The following is a 19,376-nucleotide window of genomic DNA, read 5'->3' on the forward strand; positions in this document are numbered from 1 at the left end:
TGGTTTGGTTCGTTCATTTTCGCTAAAAAAAAGTGTCTCGGATCATTTGTCTTTGTTAAAAAAAGTGGTTCGGTTTGCTCTTTTTTTTAAGTAGTTTGATTCATTTATTTTTGTTTAAAAAAAGTGCTCAGCTACAACAATTACAATAGCTGCCATGATTAAGGAGGAAAAGTGTGTGCGATCTTGAAGTTCCGATTAAGTTTAGAGAGAGAAAGAGCGAGGGTTTCTTTTCGGTTGGTAGCTACCCACTAACCAACCTACCAATATTCATTGGCTGAACTAAAGTTTGTGACCTGCACATTGATAGATATACAACTTAACATGATTAAGGAAATAGCATGACAGGATGAACATTTTCTCATAAGTTAAAAAATTACCATAAAATGCTAGAAACCAATCTTCATAAGTTATTGATGTGTGGACCACCGGACACCATTGTCTTATTGTGATTTATGATAAATTAAAGTGACTGTTACGTATAATTAACTATTTATAATATCCGGGTGGGGATGTTTGCGCTTTGACTGACTCACAAGCCAAGTAAGTAAAGTTAGGGCTTTAGGCCATCGAAATTTTGAGGTCTCGTTTATAATGAAAATGTTATTATATATATAGTATAAAAGGTTTGGTGCCACAATGATTTTTTTGATTATTTTATTAGTTTTGTTTTGTTTTTATGTAAATTATTTTTGTTTCCAAATAATTAAGATATGTTGCTGGGTTGGTTGTTTGCTAAATTCCTTAAGGCTTAGGAAAAGAAACTTTTCCAATGTAGGATCGAGGAGTAGGAGGCGCACATTAAGTAGAGTTTCTTGAAATTTATTTATTTACTAGCGTTTAAACCCGTGTATTACACGATATTTATCAAATGATAAAACAAATAAGGTTCGCTATTTCAATTGTATTCTCAAAATATTTATGAATTAATTTAACAGATAAAGTAAAAAATTATGAGTTATATTGTTTTTCAGTTCACGACTTATGAAACCTATCTTTTCTATGTTTCACCCCGTGTGCTACACATGATGAAAATATGAACTTAATGTAATTTCTCGTGTAACAATATTTAAAAGATGACGATTAATGTATATACAGGCAATAATATAGAGCATAATGCCATTAAACAATATAAAAACAGACCAAAATATATATTCTCTTTAATTCTTAAAAAAGCCAGCAACCCAATAATTGATTATATTTAGCATCAACTTTTTTGAAAGGTGATTATAAATGTGACACCTACACGCCTATAAAAATGAAGAGTTAAGTGTCATTTTCATACCTGAGGTTTGACCAACTACGCAGCTTAAGTAACTTTTTTAAATTTCTTGCAAATCAACATCTGGCATTTCCAAAAAAATGCTATTTTCCACCGTTTAAAAAAAACAAAGAAAAACACTTTTTTTAACAAAGTAGTTCGGCTCATTTATTTTTTGTTAAAAATGTGGTTCGGTTCGTTCATTTTTGCTAAAAAAAAGTGTCTTGGATCATTTGTGTTTGTTAAAAAAAAGTGGTTCGGTTTGCTTTTTTTTTTTCAAGTAGTTCGGTTCATTTATTTTTGTTAAAAAAAAGTGCTCAGGTACATCGATTACAACAGCTGCCATGATTACGGAGGAAAAGTGTGTGCGATCTAGAAGTTCCGTTTAAGTTGAGAGAGAGAGGGTTTCTTTTCGGTTGGTAGCTACCCATTAATCAACCTATCAATATTCAATGGCTGAACTGAAGTTTGTGACCTGCACATTGATGGATGTACAACATAACTTGATTAAGGAAATAATATGACAGGATGAACATTTTCTCAAATGTTGAAAAATTACCATAAAATTCTAAAAACCAATCTTCATGAGTTTTTGATGTGTGGACTACCGGACACCATTGTCTTATTGTGATATATGATAAATTATATTGGTTGTTACATATAATTAACTCTTTATAATATCCCGGTGGGGATGTTTGCGCTTTGGCTGACTAACAAGCCAAGTGGGTAAAGTTAGGGCTTTAGGCCATCGAAATTTTGAGGTCTCGTTTACAATGAAAAAGTTATTATATATATAGTATAAAAGGTTTGGTGCCACAAAGATTTTTTTGATTATTTTATTAGTTTTGTTTTGTTTTTATGTAAATTATTTTGGTTTCTAATTAATTATGTTATTTTGCTAGGTTGGTTGTTTGCTAAATTCCTTAAGGCTTAGGAAAAGAAACTTTTCCAATGTAGAATCGAGGAGTAGGAGGCACACATTAAGTAGAGTTTCTTGGAATTTATTTATTTATTATGTTTTGAACTCGTGTATTACACGAGATTTATCAAATGATAAATACAAATAATGTTCATTGTTTCAATTGTATTCTCAAAATATTTATGAATTAATTTAACAGATAAAGTAAAAAATTATGAGTTATATTGTTCTTCAGTTCACGATATATGAAACTTATCTTTTCTATGTTTCACCCCGTGTGCAACACAAGATGAAAATATGAACTTATGTAATTTCTCATGTAACAATATTTAAAAGATGACAACTAATGTATATACATGCAATAATATAGAGCATAATGCCATTAAACAATATAAATACAGACCTAATATATATTCTCTTTAATTCTTAAAAAAGCCAGCAACCCAATAATTGATTATATTTAGCATCAACTTTTTTGAAAGGTGATTATAAATGTGACACCTACACGCCTATAAAAATGAAGAGTTAAGTGTCATTATCATACCTTATGTTTGACAAACTATGCAGCATTAGTAACTTTTTTAAATTTCTTACAAATCAACACCTGGCATTTCTAAAAAAATGCTATTTTCCTCTGTTTTTTAAAAAAATAAACAAAGTAAAACACTTTTTTTTAACAAAGTAGTTCGGCTTATTTATTTCTTGTTAAAAATGTGGTTCGGTTCGTTCATTTTTGCTAAAAAAAGTGTCTTGGTTCATTTGACTTTGTTAAAAAAAAGTGGTTCGGTTTGCTTTTTTTTCAAGTAGTTCGGTTCATTTAATTTTGTTAAAAAAAAGTGCTCAGGTACATCGATTACAACAGCTGCCATGATTACGGAGGAATAGTGTGTGCGATCTAGAAGTTCCGATTAAGTTTAGAGAGAGAGAGAGAGAGGGTTTCTTTTCGGTTGGTAGCTACCCATTAATCAACCTACCAATATTCAATGGCTGAACTGAAGTTTGTGACCTGCACATTGATGGATATACAACATAACATGATTAAGGAAATAACATGACAGGATGAACATCTTCTCAAATGTTAAAAAATTACCATAAAATTCAAAAAACCAATCTTCATGAGTTATTGATGGGTGGACCACCGGACACCATTGTCTTATTGTGATTTATGATAAATTGTATTGACTATTACATATAATTAACTCTTTATAATATCCGGGTGGGGATGTTTGCGCTTTGACTGACTCACAAGCCAAGTAGGTAAAGTTAGGGCTTTAGGCCATCGAAATTTTGAGGTCTCGTTTATAATGAAAAAGTTATTATATATATAGTATAAAAGGTTTGGTGCCACAATGATTTTTTTGATTATTTTATTAGTTTTGTTTTGTTTTTATGTAAATTATTTTTGTTTCCAAATAATTATGATATGTTGCTGGGTTGGTTGTTTGCTAAATTCCTTAGGGCTTAGGAAAAGAAACTTTTCCAATGTAGGATCGAGGAGTAGGAGGCGCACATTAAGTAGAGTTTCTTGGAATTTATTTATTTACTAGCGTTTAAACCCGTGTATTACACGGGATTTATCAAATGATAAAACAAATAAGGTTCGTTATTTCAATTGTATTCTCAAAATATTTATGAATTAATTTAACATATAAAGTAAAAAATTATGAGTTATATTGTTCTTCAGTTCACGACTTATGAAACCTATCTTTTCTATGTTTCACCCCGTGTGCTACACATGATGAAAAAATGAACTTAATGTAATTTCTCGTGTAACAATATTTAAAAGATGATGATTAATGTATATACAGGCAATAATATAGAGCATAATGCCATTAAACATTATAAAAACAGACCTAAATATATATTCTCTTTAATTCTTAAAAAAGCCAGCAACCCAATAATTGATTATATTTAGCATCAACTTTTTTGAAAGGTTATTATAAATGTGACACCTACATGCCTATAAAAATGAAGAGTTAAGTGTCATTTTCATACCTGAGGTTTGACCAACTACGCAGCTTTATTAACTTTTTTAAATTTCTTGCAAATCAACATCTGGCATTTCCAAAAAAATGCTATTTTTCACCGTTTTAAAAAAAAACAAAGAAAAACACTTTTTTTAACAAAGTAGTTCGGCTCATTTATTTTTTGTTAAAAATGTGGTTTGGTTCGTTCATTTTTGCTAAAAAAAAGTGTCTCGGATCATTTGTCTATGTTTAAAAAAATGGTTCGGTTTGCTTGCTTTTTTTAAGTAGTTCGGTTCATTTATTTTTGTTAAAAAAAGTGCTCAGGTACATCGATTACAACAGCTGCCATGATTATGGAGGAATAGTGTGTGCGATCTAGAAGTTCCGATTAAGTTTAGAGAGAGAGAGAGGGTTTTTTTCGGTAGGTTGGTAGCTACCCATTAATTAACCTACTAATATTCAATGGCTGAACTGAAGTTTGTGACCTGCACATTGATGGATATACAACATAACATGATTAAGGAAATAGCATGACATGATAAACATCTTCTAACATGTTAAAAAACTACCATAAAATGCTAGAAACCAATCTTCATGAGTTATTGATGTGTGGACCACCGGACACCATTGTCTTATTGTGATTTATGATAAATTATATTGGCTATTACATATAATTAACTCTTTATAATATCCGGGTGGGGATGTTTGCGCTTTGGCTGACTAACAAGCCAAGTGGGTAAAGTTAGGGCTTTAGGCCATCGAAATTTTGAGGTCTCGTTTATAATGAAAAAAGTTATTATATATATAGTATAAAAGGTTTGGTGCCACAAAGATTTTTTTGATTATTTTATTAGTTTTGTTTTGTTTTTATGTAAATTATTTTGGTTTCTAAATAATTATGTTATGTTGCTGGGTTGGTTGTTTGCTAAATTCTTTAAGGCTTAGGGAAAGAAACTTTTCCAATGTAGGATCGAGGAGTAGGAGGCATCCATTAAGTAGAGTTTATTGGAATTTATTTATTTATTAGCTTTTGAAACCCTGTATTACACGGGATTTATCAAATGATAAATATAAATAAGGTTCGTTATTTCAATTGTATTCTCAAAATATTTATGAATTAATTTAACAGATAAAGTAAAAGATAATGAGTTATATTGTTCTTCAGTTCACGACTTATGAAACCTATCTTTTCTATGTTTCACCCGTGTGCTACACATGATGAAAATATGAACTTAATGTAATTTCTCGTGTAACAATATTTAAAAGATGACGATTTTGCTTGATGAAACGTTTAAAATATTTTATATAGGCTTGCTTGTATATGGTAGGCCTTGGGATGTATAGTATGTATGTATGTATTATTGTATGGCCAATATTTGGCGATGTTAGTAGTCGTTATCGACTACGAATGTTACGCATGCCTACTTCGTGTTTGCATACGTTGATGAGATGTTATGTGTTTGGGTTGTACGTTTGCTCGACCCTGATGTTATTACTTGGATGTTATATATATATATATATATATATATATATATATATATATATATATATATATATATATATATATATATATATATATATATATACAGGGATGCACTTATAGCGATGTTTATACGTATGTATGTATATATTTATATATATATATATATAAGGATGATTATTTATTTAAGATGATGGCCTAACTGATGTACCCCTTTTATAGTATAAACATTTGGAATGACTATTATGATTATTATTATCGATGTTATTTATTAAAACTTGAACCCACTCAGCTCAAGCTGACTTTGTGTGCATGTTAGTGTGAGTTTTCAGGTTAGGAGAAGGATGCCTTACCGCTTGGACGTGCATGAAGCTACTTAGACGGGAAGGGCATACTTGGATGGAAGATTTAGATATTAAACATTTCTTTTTAAAAAGTTTTATCAAATATATTTTAAATTGATTTTGGGCATTATTCTCGGGTTTTGGGAACTTATGTTATTAATTATGGTTTTCCGCTGAATTATACTATGAATTGGTTGTTTTGATGAAATGAACTGTTTTTGAGTTTAAGTATTTTATAAGTATTTTATATGAATACCAACTGTAGGGTTCCCGGGGATCGGGGCCTTACAAGTTGGTATCAGAGGCGACTTGGGAGTCCGAAGATGAGATGATGAAACTCTATCCTCAGTTGTCCATGTCGCATCGAGATTCGGGGACGAATCCCACTGTAAGGGGGGTTGACTTGTAACGCCCGTTAATTTACGGTTTAAAGATTTAAGTTGTAAAGTATGTATGATTCTCGGGATTTAACCGACATTTCTCGGAAGCCTTCTCGTCATCCCGGTACGTAAAAGCATTTAACCTTTCTTCCAAAATTCCAAATACTTCAAATTGGAGGGGCTAGGGTGAAACTTTTTATATTATAACATAAACAAAAAAAAACCCTAACCCCCCCTTTCACCTTGTCCGATCGGCGCAGCAAACAGCCCCCCCTGTGATTTTCCTTTTTCCAGCCAAGTCGTGAGCGTAAAACATCAATTAAAGGTTAGTACTACGATTCCCCAAGTCTTTTACACCTTAATTGACCCTTATATCACGCGTATTAATCGTTCAATTTCGTGTTGTAGGCTTACCGGGTGGCTGTCCAATTGAGCATTTCCGAGACTTTTTTGGTTGAGGTTTTTGCTCCTAAATCTTCCTAGGTATGTCTAGTATAACATACTTAAAAATCATGTTCATTGGTGTTCGTTAGATTGGTCAACTAATTGTAGTTAGATTGTTAGTGTTCGGTTGACTAGAATTGTAGTTTGATGCGTTTAACGCGAGTGTTGGTGTGATTAACGACCAATTCAGCTCGGGGGCACTCGTTTGATGTACGGGCAGTTGAAAAATCATTTTTGTAAGTTTTGGGGCTGAATTGGTTGTCGGTTACTCCAACGAGTCGGTACAACGCGCAATTGCGTTTATTGAATAGTTGGTGCGTTGTACTTGCGAGTTACCGACCCGTTTGACTCGTGTAGCGTCGTGTGGACTTGTTGGCTGTGATTTTATCATGTTGGGTCCACACGGGGCTGAGTTGGATGTTAATGGCCTAAACGACTCTTAAACGCGCGTGTTAGTGTCACCTAGTGCTTCCGGGGGCAAATTGGGAATTCTTTATTCCCGGGAGTACCTAAGGGTCGTTTTGGTGAATGTGAGGCCTCGGGGGCTGTTGTGATTTATTTTGATGAGGTCGATGCTTTAGGTGACCCGAACCCCGTTAGAATGTCTCGTAGGATAAACGAGTCATCTTGATGTCATTAGTATTGATTGAATGTAAACCGGCAGGTGTTTGAGTTTTGGGATTACTTAGGGATTCTCTAGCTCGTGGTGAATCCGTGTCTCGTGTCAGGTGAGTTCATGATGCCCCTTTTAACTCTTTTTAAGTTTTGGGCTAGCATGCACACCTAAAAGATTTTGCTTGATGAAACGTTTAAAATATTTTATATAGGCTTGCTTGTATATGGTAGGCCTTGGGATGTATAGTATGTATGTATGTATTATTGTATGACCAATATTTGGCGATGTTACTAGTCGTTATCGACTACGAATGTTACGCATGCCTACTTCTTGTTTGCATACGTTGATGAGATGTTACGTGTTTGGGTTGTACGTTTGCTCGACCCTGATGTTATTACTTGGATGTTATATATATATATATAGGGATGCACTTATAGCAATGTTTATACGTATGTACGTATATATTTATATATATATATATATATATATATATATATATATATATATAAGGATGATTATTTATTTAAGATGATGGCCTAACTGATGTACCCCTTTTATAGTATAAAACCTTTGGAATGACTATTATGATTATTATTATCGATGTTATTTATTAAAACTTGAACTCACTCAGCTCAAGCTGACTTTGTGTGCATGTTAGTGTGAGTTTTCAGGTTAGGAGAAGGATGTCTTACCGCTTGGACGTGCATGAAGCTACTTGGACGGGAAGGGCATATTTGGATGGAAGATTTAGATATTAAACATTTCTTTTTAAAAAGTTTTATCAAATATATTTTAAATTGGTTTTGGGCATTATTCCCGGGTTTTGGGAACTTATGTTATTAATTATGGTTTTCCACTGAATTATACTCTGAATTGGTTGTTTTGATGAAATGAACTGTTTTTGAGTTTAAGTATTCTATAAGTATTTTGTATGAGGTTCCTGAGGTTCGGGGCCTTACATTTTTCTTTGTTAAAAAACAGTGGTTCGGTTTGCTTGTTTATTTTAAGTAGTTCGGTTCATTTATTTTTGTTAAAAAAAGTGCTCCGGTACATCGATTACAAAAGCTGCCATGATTACGGAGGAAAAGTGTGTGCGATCTAGGAGTTCCAATTAAGTTTAGAGAGAGAGAGAGAGAGTTTCTTTTCGGTTGGTAGCTACTCATTAATCAACCTACCAATTTTCAATGGCTAAACTGAAGTTTGTGACCTGCACATTGATAGATATACAACAAAACATGATTAAGGAAATAACATGACTGGATGAACATCTTCTCACATGTTAAAAAATTACCATAAAATGCTGGAAACCAATCTTCATAAGTTATTGATGTCTGGACCACCGGACACCATGGTCTTATTGTGATTTGTGATAAATTAAAGTGTCCGTTACATAAAATTAACTCTTTATAATATCCGGGTGGGGATGTTTGCGCTTTGCCTGACTAACAAGCCAAGTAGGTAAAGTTAGGGCTTTAGGCCATCGAAATTTTGAGGTCTCGTTTATAATGAAAAAGTTATTATATATATAGTATAAAAGGTTTGGTGCCACAAAGATTTTTTTGATTATTTTATTAGTTTTTTTTTGTTTTTATGTAAATTATTTTGGTTTCTAAATAATTATAATGTTGTTGGGTTGGTTGTTTGCTAAATTCCTTATGGCTTAGGAAAAGAAACTTTTCCAATGTAGGATCGAGGAGTAGGAGCCGCACATTAGTAGAGTTTCTTGGAATTTATTTATGTACTAGCTTTTGAACCCATGTATTACACGGGATTTATCAAATGATATATACAAATAAGGTTCGTTAGTTCAATTGTATTCTCAAAATATTTATGAATTAATTTAACATATAAAGTAAAAAATTATGAGTTATATTGATTTTCAGTTCACGACTTATGAAACGTATCTTTTCTATGTTTCACCCCGTGCGCTACACATGATGAAAATATAAACTCATGTAATTTCTCGTGTAACAATATTCAAAAGATGACGATTAATATATATGCACACAATAATATAGAGCATAATGCCATTAACAATATAAATATAGACCTAAATATATATTTTCTATAATTCTGAAAAATAGCCACCAACCCAATAATTGATTATATTTAGCATCAACTTTTTTTGAAAAGTGATTATAAATGTGTCACTTACACACCTATAAAAAATGTAGAGTTAAGTGTCATTTTCATACATGAGGTTTAACCAATTATGCAGCTTTAGTAACTTTTTTAAATTTCTTGCAAATCAACACATGACATTTCCAAAATAATGCTACTTTCCACTATTTTTAACAAAAATAAACAAACAAAAACACTTTTTTTTAACAAAGTAGTTCGGCTCATTTATTTTTTTGTTAAAAATGTGGTTCGGTTTGTTCATTTTTGCTAAAAAAAAGTGTCTCGGATCATTTGTCTTTGTTAAAAAAAAGTGGTTCGGTTTTCTTGTCCTTTTTAAGTAGTTCGGTTCATTTATTTTTGTTAAAAAAAGTGCCTAGGTACATCAATTACAATAGCTGCCATGATTACGGAGGAAAAGTATGTGCGATCTAGAAGTTCCAATTATGTTTAGAGAGTGAGAGAGGGTCTCTTTTCGGTTGGTAGCTAACCATTAATGTAAGTGCATGGATTTGTTGTCCGCAGCTGTTCGAATAGGATAGGGGTAGTTTAGTCTTTATATTAATGTATAAAGGCTCATTCGCTAAGGATGCTTAGCGAATGAGGCCTCATTTGTTAAGACTAGGCTCATCCGTGAATGTAAGAGCCCATTCGTTACTATAGTGTGACGAATGGTAGATTATTCGTTAAAGTATATCCATTCGCTAAGGTTTTTTAGCGAATGGGCTATGGGAGATCTCATTCTTTAGGAATGTTAACGAATGAGATGCCTCATTCGTTACTATAGTTCTAACGAATGGGACATGCCTATAAATAGGTCTTCCATAGTAGTTTAGCATAGAGATTTGTGCCATATTTATCCTTTGTAACGTTAGCTGTCAGATTCTCTCCTCACCTAATGTATTCATCCTTCATCATCAATAAAGTATTCTTTAACGTATTGAACACGATGTTACATATCGGTATTGCGACTAGATCTTAGGCTCAATAACATATTTACAACTTGTATCAGAGCCTGGGTATCGGATCTACGTGTTGTTTATCTTCGTTTGTGTCATTTTATCTCTGTTTAGATCAATTTTAATCTTGAATTGATTCAGTTCATCGGTTAATCAAATTTCAGTGAAACAGAGGATATTAGTAAATTGTAATTGAATTGATATAAGAGTAATCGGACTTAGCATTAAGGTAATTGAACAGATTAATGGAGATTTGAGCTAGATTTGGTACGGAATTGAACTGGTCTGAGGTATAATTGTGAATTTGTGTTAATGGCAATGAATATGAGTGTTTGAATAGTTTGATTGAGGTTTGTTTTGGTTTGATTGTGAGTTCGGATTGGTTTAGCAAGATTCGGAATTGAATTCCGAGTGTTTTGGTGTAGATTTTATCTAATTCGGACAAATCTGGACTTAGGCTTGAAATTCAAAATAGTTTGAAGATTTGTTCAAGACCTTGCCGAAGTCAATAAAAGGGGGAGATAAAAACTTCAAAGAGCTTATTCGATTAGTATCTTCCTACGTTTGCAGGGATTTCTTGAAAAATTACTGCAATTCAGGTGGTAATTCATGATTGCAAAGCTATGTTTGACCGAGTTCAAGACTATATTTGTTCTTCGATCATGGATTGATTTGTTTAAGATTGAAACCTGACTATGTGGGATACGAGTGTTTGTCCATTTACTTCTTTCTGAGGGACTTTGATCCTGAATATGTTGTCTATGAGTATTCGGCGGATTGCTTCTGTTGAAGGGGACAATTCTTGAATGGGTTGATCTAATTGAGGAATATACGGGTCTTGTCATCTGATTGATGAATTTGATCGTTTCAGTGTTGATTAACGAAGGTTGGAACTCTGAATCATATGCCCAAAACAGTAGTGCATCCAAGCATATTGGTTGCCGAAGAGCTTCAATGAGTAATGATTTGTGATAGATGCTACCGAGAGAGTGAAGCCGATGTGAAAGATGTGGAATGATCGGGTTGTTCATGCAGATGTGTGATGAGGTTAAATGTAAAGACATTTTTACTTTACCGGTGCGACAGATAGCTGATGACTTGTTGCTGATTGACTCGTTAGATTGTTCCATATCATATGCTAGTTGGATGATCGAAATGATCACATGGAAATGCTTATTTGAGGGGGAGATCTGATACGAGTAGCAGTTCGTAAGACTGGGTGTATGGGATCTTACTGACAAACCGGCCGAGTAAAAAGGGCAATACCGACTTAGTGGGTTTATAAGTGCAAGAAAGATGACCGTGGAGTTATCATGAGAAACAAGGCATGATTGGTCGTATTGGGATATAATCAACAAGAAGGCATTGACTACACGGAAGTGTATGCTCCAGTAGCACGACTGGAAGCGATACGCATATTTCTTGCCTACGCAGCCTACAAAAATTTCAAAGTTTATCAGATGGATGTTAAATCGGCGTTCTTGAAAGGAGAAATTCATGAAGAAATGTACGTGAAGTAGCCTCCTGGCTTTGAAGATCCGAACCATCCCGAGCGTGTTTATCGTTTAAACAAGGATCTATATTGTTTACACCAGGCCCCGAGAGCTTGGTACAGCACGTTGGCTGACCATTTGATTGATAGTGGCTTCAAGAGGGGAACTGTGGATTGTACCTTATTTTACAAGAATGTTGGTGACGATCTGCTCCTCGTCTAGATTTATGTGGACGACATTATTTTTGGTTTGACAAATGATAGCTTATGCAAAGAATTCGAGACAACGATGCAGAAAAAATTCAAGATGAGTTCGATGGGGGAGATGAGCTTCTTTTTGGGACTGCAAGTTCACCGGTCTGATTCCGAGATTTTTATCCATCAGACAAAATACGTGAACGATGTCTTGAGCTGATTCAAGATATTAGCCGGAAAAATTCCTTCGACACCTCTTCTTGTGGGTCACAATTTGTCACTGGATAAATTGGAGGACACCGTTGATCCGACCCTATATCGAGCCATGATTGGTTCTCTTATGAATTTGACTGCATCACGTCCTGATATTATGTTTGCTGCTTGTCTATGTGCCAGGTACCAATCGAGTCCCCGAGTGACTCATCTGGCGACAGCTAAGCGTATCTTACATTATCTGAGGGGAAATCCAGACATCGGGTTGTGGTACCCCAAGGACGATAAGTTTGATCTGACGGCTTATACTGACTTAGACTACGGAGGATGCAAGATCAACTTCAAGTCTACAACAGCGGGTTGTCAGTTCTTAGGAAACCGGCTTGTTTCCTGGTAGTGTAAGAAGCAGACAACGGGCTCAACTTCAACAGCCGAAGCGGAGTACGCGGCAGCCTCGAGTTGTTGTTCACAAGTTCTCTGGATCTAGCAACATCTGCGAGATTACGGTTTGATGTTTCTTACTACTCCCATTTTTATTGACAATTCGGCCGCTATTTCTATAACCAAAAATCCGGTACAACATTCCATAACAAAACATATTGAAATCCGTTATCACTTTATACGTGATTGTTTTAAAAAGAAAGTAATAAATATTGAAAAAATTCACACGGATTTTCAAAAGGCTGATCTTTATAACAAGGCTTTCGATAAAACACGTTTTCAGTACTTGCTACTCCCATTTTTATTGACAATTCGGTCGCTATTTCTACAACCAAAAATCCGGTACAACATTCCATAACAAAACATATTGAAATCCGTTATCACTTTATACGTGATTGTTTTGAAAAGAAAGTAATAAATATTGAAAAATTCACACTGATTTTCAAAAGGCTGATCTTTATACCAAGGCTTTCGATAAAAAGCGTTTTCAGTACTTGCTTGGTATAAATGGATTAAAAACGTTAACTGATATTCAAAAGCTCGGTTGAATCACTTTATTTTCATTTATCTTGTTTTTGTTCTATTTGTAGTTTTTAGAGGGAGAAAAATATAAAAATCTAAAAATATTGTGGTTTTTGTTTGTACGAAAAAATTTAAAAACTCCAAAAACATTCAAATATTGAAAAATTCAAAAACATTGAAAAATGCTCTTCAAAATGAGTTCTTGAGCAAAAAGGGAAAATAATAGTACATTGGCAGGATTGATCTGGTGCATGAATAAATTAGATTAAAAAATACGTAAGGCCAGCAATATGATATGCAATGATAGACTTGACAGACTATATAGGAACTGATAAGATATAAACATAACAAATGTCGAATTTAGTGGTACAACACCTTGAAGTGTGATACTATATATGATTTAGTAAAAGTCAAAAAGTCAAAAAGATTACTGTGTGTGCATGCGTTCATTTTTTAAGAAAATTCTGCTTGGTTTATCTTTATTTTTGCAAAGAAATTTAGCTTTATTTTTTCGTTATCTTTTTCAAATATTGGATCCTCTCCTGCGCGATAAGATTATCCGACCTGAGGATTAATATTTGAGTATTCTGCTTTATTTTCTTGGTGTTTCGAATGAAATCTTGGACATTCTCCGCACGATAATACGGTAGTATCCGAATTGGAAGTTAAGATTTTATACAACTTTTGCTTATTTTTATATTTTTATTTTGTTAAAATGGAACCTTATCTGCGTGTAGTAATACCGATCTGAAGGGAAAATTTTAACGTTCTGCTTTATTTTCATTTTAATACTTTTGCATGAGTCACAGTTAATCGAAAGTTTTAAATAAAGTCATATGAAAAACATACATGTGAAAATTCACTGTATAAGAGATAGAAATATTATATCAGATAGGTGGAGTCCACATAAAATTTGTGCCTAGCTAAACCTTAATAATATCGTAAGGTTTCTGAAAAGTCTGTTTATAGTTTAAGAGGACAACTATATCAACAATCATCGCTGGGTTACGTGTACAATAATATCAAAATTGAAGAGTTAATTAGAAATTTTTTCGTCAATATGATTCCCTGCTCGAACTCACAAAAATATGTACTGCATTGATAGATGTTAGTTGTATACTGATTTACATTTACTGCATTTTTTTTTGAGCAAATTTTTTTCAAAAATCCTAAAAGATTTTAGTTTTTCTTCTTTATTTTTGATCAAACCAAAAATAAAGAGACAAGTGTTACCCAAAAGCTTTAAGTTAATCGTACTTAATGTATTTTAAAGTAAAAATCCGATTTAAGTTAAAACTTAGCGATCGTTGAGTGATCGGGTATTTTAATGTATTCAATTGGAATCCTATGTGGGGTTAATTGATTATTTAATTCATTCATAAAACCCTAATTGATTTTTTAAATGATTATTTAATTCATTGTTGAGATTAAGTCTCATTCGTTAATGATTTTGGTAATTCGTTAAATTGTTTTAACGAATGTCAAGCCATAACGTGATTTATACATAACGAATTACCACATTCGTTATGAAAGAGATTCGCTTCCACTGAGCTAACGAATGGAAGATATTCGTATAAACAGTTAATGAATGGAATGGTAATGTATCATTCGTTAAAATCTTAACGAATGTCAATTTGATTCGTTATATGTTTAACGAATAAGGTTTTTAATTTAACGAATGAGGACATTCGTTATTTCAAATTTAACGAATATCCTCGATTCGCGTGAAATTATTGCAAGTTTATAATCCCAAGGCAGACGAATGAACCGTTCATTCGCCTGTTCGCTATTTCATCGAAAACTAAGGAAACTCTTGCAAAATTTTTCCAGAAACCTATACTTTCGATTCAGTTAAATTGGTTGATTCATTGTTATTCTACATGTAAAGACGATCACTCTGATATCAGATTCAAGGAATATTATTCGGGTTTTAGGGCGTAATTGACTGATTTACTTAACAAATATGAATAGAACCATTACATAATTAAATGCAATCAGTTGATGATATTCGTGATGGATAATCACCGGTTAATGTATTAAACGTGTTTCCGAGTCTGTTGATTGAGTTTAATCGTGAAATGGTTATGTAAATCAACTGAATCATTGATAAAGTTTTTCGTCATTGACTTTAAGTAGTCAAAATTCTTCGTATTTAGACCTTTGATAGTCAAATTTAATCTAAAATAAAATTCGTTACCTTTTAACGAATGATCAACTCATTCGTTAAGATAATGAATGATTAACTCATTCGCTAAGATAGCGAAAGGGACTTTGATGTTTGTTAACGAATATGTTGATTAATTCGTTAAAATGTAATGAATGTCTAACGAATAAGACAGATTCGTTAGAAGTAACGAATGTGACTGATTCGTTTTATACGAATGAGACATTCGTTTGAATATATGATAATGAATGAGGAGCTCATTCGTTAAACAGTAGGATATTATTGAATATTTTACTAATATTTTATTCCTTTTAAACAGAATAGCAAACGAGATCATTCCGAATCGTATTCCCGAGCAACAACCAGATGTTATTCCTGAACAACAACCTGAGGTTCAGGCTCCAGGACAAGCTGCTGAACCTGAGGTGGCTCCCGTATTATTACCATGGGATAAAAAGCACACCATTTGTGTCTTTTTACACGATAATTTCGAAGATTCACCGATCTTTGGAGGAATGATCAGCTTTCTATTACGTTGAAGAATCTACAAGGCTATTTCTACACCAACTTTGGTTTACCAAAGTATCATTCGTGCCTTTTGGAATACTGTCATATTCAACGAGAAAGAGAATCAGATTGAGGCGTCGATTCAAGGGAAGCAAGTGGTGATTGATGTGGGAGTGATTCGTGATGTTTTGGGATTCAGGGATACGATAGATGATCGATGTGAGTTCGATAAAAGTTTGATCCGTGGATTGTTTGGGAGAATTAGATATAAGGGGGAGTTGGATAAGTCTATGTACAACAAGGCGAACTTGTGCGAACAATACAAGTATTTGATGCATGTGCTAATACACTGCCTAGGTGGTAGAAATGGGTGCTATGATGAATGCCGTGTTATGCTACAATCGGCATTTGTTGCTCTTGTGCTTAACAAACCGTTTAACTTCTCTGAACTGGTTATCTATCACTTGAAGGAGAATCTCACGAGCAAACACAAGTTTTTGATGTATCCGAGATTCCTTCAGCTTATTATTGACGATCTCTAGCCCACATTATTTAAAGATCCAGCTAATCTGAAAGATCTGATGAGATTAGAACATACGAATGCTGAGACCATGAGGCGGTTACGTTCTTACAGAGGCCAAAGTATTCAACATCGGGCGAGGTACAAGCGTCTGATTGGTCATCTTGCCAATATAGATTATGAAGCGCCATCTAACGACCGCTAGGGTCATGATGAGTCAGATTCATAACATGAAGGTGGTGGTGATGGTGGTACAGGTGGTGATGATGATGGCGGTGATGGTGGTCAGGGGCCGAGTACCGAGTTAACTTACGCCTAGAAACGTAAGAGAAAGGGTAAAGAGCCGATGGTGGAAAAGGGGGAGAAACCGAAGAAACAAAGGGTGAGATGGGGCTCGGGTATTAAAATTCCTAGTCAACCATTTGTATCTGCGAGACCATCTGCACCGGTATTTATTCCTGCTTCGATTCCTATTTCTCCAACCCCTCCGATGATTCCGAGATCTCCTGCTGTTACGAGATCTCCTACTCCTGTTCGTATGCCAGTATCTCCAATACCTCCGACCATGACTTTGATGACTACGGCTATGTCGGATCCGTACTTTGGAGACGTACTACAGACTGTATTGGCTCGTATGCCAAGTCCTCAACCGACTCCTCCTGCTACTCCAGTCAGTCTGACTACATTGCCAAGACATGAGCACTCATTCATGGCATTCAATAGTCCTCAGGGTCCTATGCAACTTGTCCATCCGAACTTCTAAGGTATGTCTTCCCATGATCAGATGTTTCATATGTTGAATCTGTTGCATCTATAACAAACTCAGATACAAGCAGATCGAGCAGCTCATAAGCTAGTGCAGCAGAATATGTTTATGCATATTCAGTTTATTCAGAAAGAGAACAGGGAATTGAAGGCCCTAGTTGTTGCTCAGGGGGAGAGATTAGATAAACAAGATGAGATCATTCTTCAACTCACTTGTAAAAAAGACGAGCTAAAAAAGTTGAGAAATGATGATGAAGATCCGGATGAAGGGGGATTAGGTGGCCAGCAACCGGGCGGTAATAATACACCGTCGACAGGTAATCAGGCTAGAACGAGTACTGGTGGAGGTAGTGAGGGTAATAATTTGCAGATTGTTCTGTACAAAGACTATACTCGAGCCAAGCCGATCAATGTGATACCAGCTAATATGATTTTATTTATGAGTATGAACGGGATTGTCTGCATCATGGTTTATGCAGATGAGATCGAAGAGGGTGAGTTTGTTGATCATTCACTGACTACAGAACAAATTGCTCTGCTTCTAGATCTGAATGAGGATGAGGTAGAGGAATTGGGAAAGATGGTTGAGGTGGAGATTGAGTTTGAAGAAAGTACTAATCCAGGCATTCCACGTAGGAATGTGCCTGAGTATGAGGAGGTGAGAGTTGAAGACGTGACTGCTGAAGAATATCCTTATCTTTATGCTGATAACAACAATGATTCAGGTATTCCGTTTTTCACTACTGAACATTTTGAAGCAGCAGAGCGGCGTCTACGTGAAGAACGAGATAGGTGGAACAAAGAAGCTGAAACAAGTCACTTATCAGCAAAAGAGAAGAAGAGGAAACGTGCTTTAGATGGTATGTTTGGGCAAGACGTAAGCGCATGAACAAGATGATCGAGACCTTCAGATACAACGAACAGGAGGAAGTCAGACTTGCAAAGGTCCGAGCATCGACATACCAGATGAAGAAGTACAAGAGTGGTAAAGATGTGAAGGGTGACTTGGTTGCTTGGCAATACGATGCGGAGCTTAAAGTATATATCGTCAAGTGGGAGCACGATATTTATTTTTTTAAGCGTCCTCACGATATTTTGGCAATGCCAAGATGGGATGTGAGAACCTTAGCCAACTGACCGTTTGTTAATCGGGGAAAAGATCAATGGGCTGAATGGTTCTATGATCATCGACAACATGAAACCAGATTTGGTTTCAAATTCTTCAAGCCACAGGTGCCGACACATAAGTATATTGACGAGATTGATACACGCACCGACTGGAGGAAGATGATCTTGCAAGTCAAACCGCCAAAGACAATGAAGAGGGCTCGAATGAAGATCTTCCCTAAGAGTCTTTTCACCACGTTCAACAGATGGTACTATGATAATTTGGCGGGTGAAGCAGAAATTGTATTGGGTACCAGATCATACACGAGTTTCATACGTGTGATCGATCCGATGTGGCTCGTTAACTTATCGGAGTCTGATAACGATGCGTTATTTCATAGTCAGATCCGATTCGCTAATGTAAGCGACTATGATCTTGCAATGCAATTTTAGCGTGTTGTTCGTGTCTGTTATGCATTTAAGATTCACAGCTGTAATGACTGGAAGACGAAGATGTTCCAGAAATGAAGTATAAAGAGCCCGAGGCGATGGGGAGTTTGTTGATACACGACTTGCGCGTCTCGTGAAACACCCTAAATTTTTATTTTTATTTTTTATAATAATACTTATCATAGTAGGTCCCAGATTACATCCAAAATATGCCACTCGTGGTGACGTATTATTTTATGAAAATATATATTATACAAGAAAATATATATATTTAACAATAAACTTTAGTATACAAACTATTAAACACAATAGTGTGGTTCTCTTGTTAGTCCAGTCACGTCCATGAAGCTTTAACCATCTAGGGGTGCTTTTCCTGAAAGTATTTTAAAAACATATTTTTATTAGCTTTCGCTAAGTAAGTACACCATTTATAAAATATGTTTTTTTAACACCCAAATTCCTTGGGATTTCAACACCCGAAATCCTTATATTTACTCCTCATTATTCTTTGGGAA

This window comes from Bidens hawaiensis, unplaced genomic scaffold, assembly GCF_021521415.1.
Source record: "Bidens hawaiensis isolate Kalapana, Puna unplaced genomic scaffold, B.hawaiensis_p1.1 tig00010984_1, whole genome shotgun sequence".
NCBI lineage: Eukaryota > Viridiplantae > Streptophyta > Magnoliopsida > Asterales > Asteraceae > Bidens > Bidens hawaiensis.